Genomic DNA, 11,965 nt, shown 5'->3' with positions numbered 1-11,965 from the left:
GCGGGGCGGGGACGGGCGGGACGTGCCGCGCCGCCGGACCGCCCCCGCGGGGCATTTAAACCCTGGGCGGCCGCCCCCGCCCCGGCCGGGCATTCCCGGCGTGTCGGGGGAGCCGCGGGCGGCTTTGTCAGCCGTTGTACCTGCAATACTTGGGATATGCGATTAAAGCTTAAGGCTCCCCCGCCCCCACGTGTGAGCAGGAGAGGTTGGCTTTATTCAAATAAAGTAGAAGACGGTGCCGCTTCCTACCGGGAATGTCTCTTCCCCCCCGCCCCGGGAGGGAGCTCCCGGAGCCCTGCTGCCGGAACGGGCCGAGCCCCGCCCGGCGCCCGGGCTGCGCTGAGCGCTTCCTGCGGGAATCCTGCCGGGGGAAACGGCTTCTTCTCCTCCCCACCCGAATGTGGACGCGCCAGCCAGCACCCGCGGCGGATTGCTTTTGTGCAGTCTCCATCCCCGCTCCGTGATGGATGGCACCCGTACCACGTTACGGGAGAGCTATTTCTTCGCCACCCGCACTCCGTTTCAAAGCAAAAATCTAAAATATTGCTTCGTTCCTAGTTTATTTAAGATTTACTAGCCATTCTGCAGCGTCCAGAAAGAAATCAGCGTTATTTTACCCCCACTGCTCGAATCCTTCTCCATAGGATCACCCGGTGCCAGAACACTGGCAGCTCCGTCCAGGAGCGGCACCTACTTTTACAAGGGGCAGAGATGATTCTTTTGAAGTTCTATTTCTTTTTTTTTTTCTCCAAAGCGATGAGATCCCCGCATATGCCGATAATTCTGACATCTGGATATCATAAGGAGGTTGTTGGCAGAAATCAATATTTTTACTTTTATCCTTTTGTGTTTCATCTGTTTACTGGTCTTGGTCCATGCCCTCTATAGTAATTACAGTCTCGTCATTTGCTTACTGTGGACTCCTATGACCCCTTTATTTTTCCTCTTAGAAGTGCGAATCACATATTTTCTTTATATGGTTTACATTTGTCCTTGTTCAACAAGTGCCGTAGATAAGAAAATGCCTACAAGGAATGTGTCATTTTATGGAGGTACATGGAGTAACTATTCTAACCTGGAAGCCACCTAGGTCAGCATCTCTCTTCATCCCGTCAAATTAACAAATTTTATGCCCTTTTATTTCTTAGCTTCCTGTAGTGTTGTAGTGAAAGCAGACAAGAGCTAAACCAATTTTCTCCCTTTCCAACAACCCCAATGTCCAACTAAAAAAATTTAAAAAAAATAAAAATAAAAAGAAGATTAACCCTTTCTCACAATCTCGAATTCTTGTAGTTGCAGCACTCAGTAACAACCTGAACCTTGCTAGAGCCACAGAGAAATTTTCAGTGAGACCAGTCATTTTCTCGACTTTGCTCCAGAGCTAGGTTGTTTTATTTAGTTTGGTTTGTTTATTAACTTGTATGTATTTGCTTATTCAGCTTTAGGTCAGATGATAAGAGCTTGACAAGGCAGTCTCTGACTCTCACTCAAAACCAAGTACTCTTATTGTAGATATCTCTGGTTTTTGAGGCCCAGTGGCATGGGTGTCTCCAGGAAGTCCAGGACAGAGGCTTCATCAGCCTCTCTAAAGGATATATGAATTAAGACTGCTCTAAAAATAACCTGAAAATTAACACAATGGTTCTGACTATATTACCTTAAGTAACAGCTGGTTCTAGATTGCTTTGCTTTATCTGTCTTCTGTACAGGACAGTATTTTTTGCTTGAATAACGTTCAGTGCACAGACATCTCAACCTCAATAAAATCAGTAGTGCATATAGCATTAAACAAGAGGACAAAGCACAATATGTAGGATTGGAGGTATAAAATTAATAAACTCATTCTTCCTGGGTTAGCTGTGAGGTTGAGCTCCCGCTGCTATACATACAGCTCCCACAGACACTTTTTTTGTGGGGGAATTTTGTGGGAGCAGTGATTTCTTCTCCTAAGACAACTGATCTTCTGGGCACAAAAGTCATCCTAATGAGACCACTCAGATTTTTGCCAAGCAGGGCCAGCAGACCCAGCTTGCCTGGGCTCTGGTAAGTCATATTATATGTCCCTGGGCCTGGATTTTCTTGCCTAAACCCCTCCACCTAAGTTCTTTCAGTCTTTCCCTCCAAGCTGATCTAGCTTTGGATACTGCACGCTGCCTTTGGGTAACTCTTTTTCATTCTCATGGGGTTTTTTTCCCCTCCATCCTGGCTCTCATCCCAAGGAAACAGTAGCTTTTAAGAGATTTTACCAGAATCTAGGCATTTTGGTTGTCTTTTCACCATCCAAACCCACCTTGTACTGATCGCCAGTGCCTCCCTAAAAAGGCTGCCCTGCTTTCAATACTTCTGCTCTACTTACAACATTGAGTGCTTAAATTTTACAGAAGTCTCAGCAGGTCCACAAAGGTGCTGTGGAGCTTCTTGCAAGAGCAAGAGAAAAACAAAGATGAGGCCTAAAAGCATCACAAAGTGCTGCACATACTCATTAATCAGCCAAATGCCATGGAAAAACTTTTGTACAGTAGTGTCTAATAGGATTGTGCCATGAGGTACATCTGGGATGATCAGAGATAACTGGGTGGGATATTGAGCATTTTTTCCTTTCACCAACAAAAAGTGTTAAAGTTCCACAAGGGACCTGGATAGGATGGATGTCCTCTATTCAAATCATGTTAACAATAACCCCAGGGAGATAAGGTTTGTCCCCAGCACATCAGAGCACAAAGCAGTGTCAGAACTTCTTACATGCTCCTCCAAGGAACAGGGATAAGGCAGGACTGAGAATTTCAGACTGGGAGAAGCACAAAAAACTTACTGGAATAGACCAGATCTGCCTGGGACTTTTTACTTTGATCTGCTCTTCCCGTGGCTGCAGCTTTGTCCCTTCACCAGCTGGACTGCCACTGGTACAACAAAGCCAGGGAAGGTTTTCGCTTGGCAGAATTCTTCTTCCTTAAGTACTTGTATCTCTAGTTGCTATGAATATTTCTCTCAATGTCAATTTGGTTCAGGTTTCCCTCTCAGTAACTTCTCAGTGAGTCTTTGTTCCTCAGAACCTGTTAGTTTAAACTGGGTCAAATGCTAACAAGCGTGTCAGCTCTCCCTGCCCTTAGGATCTGCCATAAAAGATCAGACCATCAAGCTCTTTGTCCTACTTCTGCAAGAAGCCAATGCCCAATGCTTCAGAGGGGTGGAAAAACCTGCTTTTTAAAGGTTACATCCCTTCTCCTTGCTGTGACACTGCTGCTTCACTTTCTATTTTCTTCATCGTTCTTCCATGAATTGGAAATCATGCTGCTGTGATAGATTGCTCACTCCTCCATACAGCTCTATAATTCCCTCTCGAAGATCTTTCACAAGCTGCCAAGCCACATTGATTTTCCATTGAAAGCCTCTCCTGTCCTGCTCTAGTATCTATGGGGTCATGAGATCCTGTAGGGTGGAAGGAAGGAAAACCACTAAGATGCAATACGAACGTTTGTAATGCTCAGAACATTTCAACTCTTGGCTGACTTTCAGTTGAGCAGTGTTGTCAGCTCCTTCAAAAGGAGCTGGATGTGAATAGTCACCCGAAAGAAATGGGATAAGGATGGCTTAATGATGGACTGTAAGACTGAAATCCAAGTCATTCTGGCACAAAGTGCAGAAGTGTCTATAGCAGAAGTTGGAAAAACAACAGCAGATTTTATAGAGAGGTTCATAAAGAGTGCAATTTCCATTCTCTGAGCTTATGCAAGAAGACTGCTTAGAGCATGGGAAAAGTGTTGGCTGCCTTAAGGTCTAAACCCAAATAAACCAGCTCACTAACCATAAGGCACAAAGCAAAGAACACTTCCTCCAGCCCAATCCATCGTTGCTTAGAAAGCAGATACTGCAGGCACATATTCTAATATCTAATCAAATTATAATACCATTAAAGCAAGTAGCTCACCTTCTATACCTGCCTGGTATCTATAAAGATTAAACTTGAATAAAAGCACATGGCTTTCCTCTGTCACATTGTGTAATTACTATTCATACAGCAGACTTACAGATAAAGTAAAAGATGATTACATTCTAGCATCTCTGCCATAGGACCTCTGAAGCTTCAGTGATTTAAAATTTGAAGGTTTTAAATCTCTAATTCCCTACTGTAGGCCATTGCATTTTATTAATTTTATGTACTTTTATCATACACATGCCCTTGCATTGCAAGCACATATAGATGCATTCCAGTCTTATCTGCTTTCTGAGAGGATCCTTGAGGGACAGGTTTCATGAGGCAACAAATTATGCAATAGTTTATTGCACTTTCTTTCCCCCCTCCTTCTTGGGACTGGCTCTGTGTTCCCACTGCATCCTTCACAAACAAATCTGTAGCCTTGTCTGCCTTTCCTGAGTCCATCCAGTTCACCATCAGCAAGCAAACAGATCCCAAAACATAGAGAGCGATGGAACTATGTTGTCTGTTTTCATTTACATCCTCATCATGCTGCAAGCCAGGCTTCTCAGCATGCAGCTCATCCCTCTGCTGAGGGGGCACCTCTGCTTTAGGGCTGGCCTCCTCTCTGGCCTTTCAAACCTCCCCCCAGCCTGAATCTGCCTCCTCAAGGGTTTAGTCTTGGAGGGGGGAAGTGACAGCAACCCCCCCAGGCAGATAGGGCACACAGACTTCAGACTTTGAACACCGCCTTAGAAACAGCTCCTAGGCAAGTCCTGCCGTTGCCGTGCCTGGTTTCTGGAGGTTTGTGTCCTTCACCACCCCGCTCTTTCCTCTCCATGTGTTCAGTGGCACAGTATGGCAAAAATCCGTGGTGACTCCTGCCGTTTTCCTCCACTTCTGCCTGTGATTCTGTACTGAGCTTGTGAGATGCACTTCCTCCTGCCAAGCCACCCATTAGGTGAGGGCTTGCTCCAGTCCCTCACTCCATGAAGTCAGGAGAGGGATCATATGTAACCATCACCTTTTGTGAGGTTCAGTGCCAAGACCCTGGGGTCAAAGATCATATTTTGCTCAGACTAAAGGTACATTTTCTGCTCTTTGGATGTAGAAGACACACAGACTGTTCCCAACTGCTACTGAGATAAAACGTAATCAGCATAGTACTGCTTGGATAAATCACTAGCATGTCATGCACTAATGGAGGTGTTGTGCTGGGATCATCAAGCTAAAGCACCCACACAGAGACTTCCATCTATCTCTGACAGCATCACTCACTCTCTGCATTACCTTGGCCAAATTGCTTGTAACCTGGCTTGCAGAAGAACCAGACACCCTTTTGCAAATCAGGTCAGTGCACTCCCTATGTTTCAACTGGCCTCAGGAAAAGAAAGCAAACACTGCCTTGAACATCTGCCAGGCACAAAGCTCTATTGTTCCCCAGGCCAGCCCCGATGGCATTGCACCATGAGGCAGATGCACCTCTACATGGGCAGCAGCCCCGAGCTGAGTCCCTCCAGCTCACGCGTCCCAACATCATCGTCTGCTGACAGATGCCTTTCACACCAGGCCTGAGATGAGGCGGGCATTCAGTGAGGACAGCAAACCTCTGTTCTTCTTTTCAAATTAATTTCTGCTCTCTGCTGAAGGTGTTTGTTTCCCTGCCTCTAAACTCCAATTCCTCTGTTTTCAGTGCTCCAGGACCCCAGTAACTTAAAACTGTCTGCTTGGGAAAGACCTGAGAAGATAGGAGTCTTGCAACATAATACACCTGCTCACGTAAAGCATGAGGAAAAGGCTGTAGGCTTCTTTAAAAAGAAGCACTAGACCTTCAAAGGCACATATTGTGGCAAGGAGAAAGGCATGAGGGGATCCTGGCAAGCTGCTTGGACCACATGCCCACAGCAATATTGTCTGCAGTGGCAGGGGTTCAGGCACAGCTGTGACAGTGGTCTGTGCTCCCAGTCAGACGATCTCTGGTGCTGGGAAAGCTTCCAGAGAAGATGCATTCAAGCTGTCACATGTACCTGAGTAACAGCACTGTGTTCAAAGCCTAGTCACAAATATTGCCTGCCTTTATCTCAGTTACCAAAAATCAGGTAGTCCCATGTCTGCCAATACCAGTGGAAGTGTGAACCAACCCCACGGTTTCAAGTGCCCAGGACAAAGTCTGTCCATGAACAGCAGGTAATCGATTTGTCAAAATGTCTCTGGCGTTATTACAAATATAATTAGAGTCTGATTCCAACTTCCCTTTGAAGCCTCATTCAGTAAGACGTGCCAGACACCCTGCATCTACATTACAATGCATCCTAGCACACTTGAAAGCCCAAGGGCATGCTAAAGAAATCCAAAGCCATCGAATCCATAGCCAATATACAACATGCAATCAAGGACGGATGAAAAGTATTTCCTGCGATGAATATGCATCGTGAATTGTTATGCCATTTAGCAAGGACTGCCTTTGCTCTGTACTCTGTGTTCACATCATTGCAGTGATGTTATGTTATGAATCTAGAAGGAGTTCATACTAATCAAGGGTCTGTTTCAATTCCCTTACTAGTGGTTTTAGCAAAAATCTAAACCTTTACATCCACAGGTTCATCCATATATTTCTGCCACTTATTCCTCATTCCCAAGAACAGCACATCTCCTTGCAGTACTTGCTGTTTAGGAGAGTTACTGACAGCAGCTACACTGCAGCTTTTCTGTGCTGGCTGACTGTGGTCATGCTTTACTGGAAATCAGCTCCCAGCTCACACAGAGGAGCTCAACCAGAAGGACAGAGATCAAAGGAGTTTGCTTCTCCTTGAGGATTGTGTTTCTTAGTGACTTCCTTGCAAAGCAATAGTCACAATTTATTTAAGCCCGGATCCATGCTGAGCAATTCCAGCCGTTCCCATCAAGCACATCCTTTGGGGGTGGGAGCATTTGACACTGTCTAATGTGGCAATGGGCTAACTCAGTACCTCCCTCCAGGCTAAAATTCAGCTGTTACTGGGAAAACCCAGTAAAAAGTATTTTCCCAGCTAAATCAGAGCCATTGTCTTCCTGGTGCTCAACACTACCTGGCAGGGATGAAGGCAAGAGATCATCAGCAACCTTTGGTGCCAGGCACTGTCAGAGTGCCTGGCAGCTCCAACTCTGATGTCAGCCCATGGGTGACACTGAAGGGAGCCAGACTGGAAACACAACCTTGGGATGGCCAGGGGGAGGGGGATGGCTTGCTGGGAGTCCATGAATGGGCTGAGCAGGACTGCGGGGAGCTAGAAACCAGCCCTGCAGCGACATTGCTTGGGCAAGGACTGACAGCCCCAGAGGTGCTGAAATAGGATCCTGGGCTGTGGGCAGGGTGTGGGGAGAGTCAGGCCCAGTAGGACCCATTAGTGCCTTCAAGGCCCTGATACTCAGCACACACAGCTGAGATGTGCTGATTTCAGTGGCAGAAGTGCTACCTTCTTGTCTGGAAGACAACAGAGCCTGTATGCTTCATTATTCTTGGGCCATTTATTCAGATTGAGGATTAGTTCTCCTGCAGGTGCTCCTGTCCTGGCTCCCCCAGCACCAGTTCATGGTGCCACAGCTGCAGAGGGTCACAGTGACACTGCTGTCACAGTGACAGAGCTTTAGGGTCACAGTGACACTGCTGCTTCCACTCGATGCAGCTGCTTGCATTGAAGCTTGACACCTCAGCTGATAAAACCCAAGATGTGAGATCACACAGCACAAGGCTGGGGGTTCTCAGGCTTCCTTTGCTCTTAGGAGCCCTGGGAGATGTGACAAGGAGGTGTCCAAGCAGCTCCCCGTGCAACCTGCCCAGCCTTGCAGGTAACAGGTCCAGCTGGAAGCAAGCCTGCTCCCAACAAGCCATTTGGGTGTCACTGCACTGTCTCTGCTGCAGGGAAAGAAATTGCAGTGTACTGCCAACACACTGAACTTGGAGAAGCTTAAAATACACGAAGACATTATATACAGGCTATGTCAGCTTGAATTGTTTTGCAAACCAACACTATAGAATTGTTCAGATTGGAAAAGACCTTTGAAATCCTCAATCCCACTGATTCATCTATTCACAAGTGTGTTTGAAATCTGCTGATGTAAAAGTGACAGAGTTGCCTGTATCCTGAAGGACAGGTATGCCAAACACCCCATTTTAGAGGATATGCTGCATAAGCATGGATGGGAAAGCCAGTAGAGCTAATGCTTTGTAGGATACCAATGAAAATTGAGAGGAGTTTCAAAGACTAAATTTTTTCAGCCCCTTATGACCTTCCCATGCCTCCATTGCATAAACAGTAGCTATTCTGTCCTTGGTCACATCCAACTTCAGTTTCACCCTGTTCATCGTGTGAGGGAACTGGCTGGTGTTGCAGGGGAGTTTTTTGTCCATTCCTTTCCTTGCAGTGGTATCACTTGTTTTCCATATCCTCTGGATATTAATGCAAAATAATGAATAGCACAGGTCCCGACATAGCATGACCCTGACTCACAACTTAGTTGCTTGAGGACCCTGACACCCTCCCAAAATACAATAGCAAACATCAGCTAAAAGAGGAAGCCTATTGTATCAGGTCCTCAGCAAAGAGCTTCCTCTAGATGGTCTAGAGAGTAAGCACCACCTGTCTATTTGTCTGTCTCAGATCTCCATTGTTTTCTCTGTCTCCAGGTCCAATTTTTTGGCAGACTACCATGTGGAAGGTGAAAGGAAGAGCTCTGCTGGTGCCGGGCTCTGAACACCAGTGGAAAACTAAAACCTTTGAATTGCAAAATCAAATCAGCTGCTGTGAACTGATGCAGCTCCTTGAAAGCCTGATTTGCTTACCTTATGCCTTGGCACCAGTGGCTGTTAGCATGATCCTTAAAATCAGATGACCAAAGGTACTATGGTTTCAGAATTTGTTTCTGGAACAAGCTGGATCAATTACTCTACCTGGAAAAAAGAGAAGAAATTAGTCAGAAGAAGAATTAGAGGTTTAAACACAATAGTGAATCCAGCCTACTCAGCAGGAAAGAGAGCCAAGCATAGGAAGCATCCCTTGCATTAGGGCCCCAGCTGGTGGTCATGATCTCATTCTCCAGACTAAGTGTTGCCTTAGGTCTGGTCTTTGACACTGTTTCTGCCTGTCTGGGAGGAGCTAAGGACTAATAAATACACTGAAATAATGAGATTTGCATATCGCCCTTCGTCCATCACACGTGGAGGGAATGTGGGACAAAGCCACAGGGAAGGCAGATGGGATGGGTTTTACTGTCCCAGGAAGTCAGGAGGGGTGAGGTCATGAAGAATGTCTTTGTATCATTCAGCAATACTTATCTACCTGTTGCCTGGAGACCTAATAGAGACACTCCATGGTGCCTAAGCAGCCTTTTTCCCCAGCTGCCCATATACACTCAGCTTCCATCATCCTTCAGGGCTTTGCAGGAGCACTCACACAAAACCCACCAAAAATAATGATAAAAACCCCAAACAAATGAATGCTCTGATGCCAGGCATGACCATTACTCAGCTGATTGTCACAAAATATTGCTGGGACCTGAAATTCAGGAGCCCAAGGGTCATTGCTGAAGAGCCAAAGTCCCATTAGCTCAAGGAGATTTCAACTGTTCAAAAACAGGGCTTGAAAATATCAACCCTCTAGTTTTAAGAGAAAAAAAATTATCCAAAAATACACTAAAGAGAAGCACAAACCACCTAACTCTGTGCATCTTTCCAATCTTCATTCATGCTATAAAAATACTCTTGTGTCTGACTGCTCATGAATAAATCCAGCCAGCTAAGGCCAAGAATACTTTAATCACAGACATGAACAAAAGACAAAATCAAGAATGAGCTCAGAGATAATAGTTTTCAGCTTCTCACTCTTAGCATCAAGGCTCTCACAGAGGAGAGATTTTCTATGCCAGAAAACCTGAAACTACAGCAGCACAAGGATCAGATTAATACAGTTTCTCCTCACTTCATCACCCCACCTCCACTCTGAAAAATAGCTGCACCTTACAAATTCCCCTTCTTGCCTCCACTGCTAGAAGGTGCTTGATGTCTTCACCTCTGCTAGCTGCTGCTACTTCCTGCTCCTAACCCAATGCAGCTGGCAAGGGGGAAGGTAATGCTATGAAAAGCACATATAGTGCTTTCAAGACACATCACAGGTAATATGTGATTGTTGTTATGTTAAGATGTCTATTCTTCAATTGCAAAAGATGTACTATTATTCTAAAATTGGATTGTAGCTGAAGGCATGACAGAATAACTGAATTGCCTCTCCCTTACCTAGCCACAGCTCTCACCTTCAATTTTACCTTAGCTACTTGCACCAGCTACACTCTGATAATGACTTGCTTCCTCTGGGCAACCACAAATTGATCCTGATGTACAAAAATCCTGACTGTTCACACTGAGTTGCTGGAATGCTTTTTACAAATCAACAGCATCCTGAATCCATCCATTTTCTCCTTGGTGAATTTCCACCGAGGTGTTTTCACCACAGCAAACTGGAGCAGCTGGTCTTGTCACCTGTACTGGCTGGAAGAGAAAGAGCCTGGGGAGATCACCTGGCTGCTGAACCACTGGCCTGCCTTTCTTTGAGTTTAACCTTTGTATCTGTGAAGATTCCCGAGTTGTGGGCTTGCTAATGTGAACATAGCTCCTCTCTGCCTTGCCCTCCTCTCTGTCCTTGGGCAGCTCCATTTCTTTGTTATTAATTGGCTCGAACAAGATTTCCCCAGACACTTGGGCAGTTGTATCGTCAGCCAGCAATGCCCTAATTCCCTTGGACACGCAGGAGTCCCTTGTGTGCTACTCTACAACTGCATTTTGCAAGTGTTGCACTCCTCCATGATCCACCAAATTGATGTTCTGTGGTGATCAAAGACGTCCTTGTCCTCAGAGCAAATTCCAGCATACTTCTGGTAGTTTGCATAGGACACCAGAAATTGTAGCAGAAATCCTTAAGATGTCATCATCTAAAGCAAAAGGCCTTTGGAAATTAAACTCTTTTTCTCACAGATGACAGATTTTGCTACTTTGCTGAAATAATCATCACAAAGTTTGTCCTGAAAGGCTAAGTGGTTCACCTAGACTTTCACAAGAGGCATGGCAGCTATCACTGGTATCGGGGCTTTCTTATGTCATGCTAGGAATCTGTACAATCATAACTAATTATTTGTTGTTAAATGAGAAAAATTTCTGGTTTTAACATCCCTGCCACTGTTACTGGGAAGCAAAGACTTTACCCCTCCTTTTTCACCTAAGAGATCTCTCAGCTGGGAGCAGCCAGACAACTTCTTTGAGAGGTTGGAATTAGATGATCTTTAAGGTCCCTTCCAACAAAAGCCACTCTGTGATTTTATGATTCTATCCTTTTTAACTGCCTTTTAAAGTAGGATGTTGGTCTGTATTAGACAGCAGTGACTTCACTGAGGTTCACATAGCTACTGAGTAAAATCATATATCAGATGTTCAGAAAAACTAGATTTGAGAAGATACTTGTTACAATATCAAAGAGGCTGGAGATCCAACTGTAAAAGCTTCCCTGAGAACCATGTCAGGCATAAAATACAATGCGCAAGGTAGAGCTGTATCATCACCTGTCAGCATCCTGGTACCACATCTTACATGGCATCCTGAGCTGATGTTGATAATGTTTTCCCTGTTACATTATTGAGTTCTTTATTCCTAGCATGGTGGTGAGTATCTAGAGGGCACAACCCCCCATGTTTTATTCACAATTTATATTTCATAAAAAATTGTGTGTTTTATTCACAATTTTGGCTGTTACGAGTGTTTCCAGTGTCTCCCTTCTTGGAGAGGACCAGCAAGAGCCGCTGAAAGACCTTTGAAACTTCACAGTTCCCCTAAGGGCTCCAAGAAATGATGTCCTTCCTTGAGCTTAAACCACGAAGATCCACCTTTTTACAATTCGAGGGATCATTTCTAAAAAGACTGAGTGTGGGTTCTGCTTCAGAAGAGTAAAAGGCATGCAAGTATTCCTGTAGCTTAACATGTCTGTGGATTTCAGGCTCCTTCACGTGGCAGGAGGACACCAGCTT

Source organism: Corvus kubaryi, unplaced genomic scaffold (assembly GCF_017639235.1).
Source record: "Corvus kubaryi isolate FWS band 111438036 unplaced genomic scaffold, C.kubaryi_AGA036_p1.0 74, whole genome shotgun sequence".
NCBI classification, from domain to species: domain Eukaryota; kingdom Metazoa; phylum Chordata; class Aves; order Passeriformes; family Corvidae; genus Corvus; species Corvus kubaryi.
Note: the sequence above shows the minus strand (reverse complement) of the source record.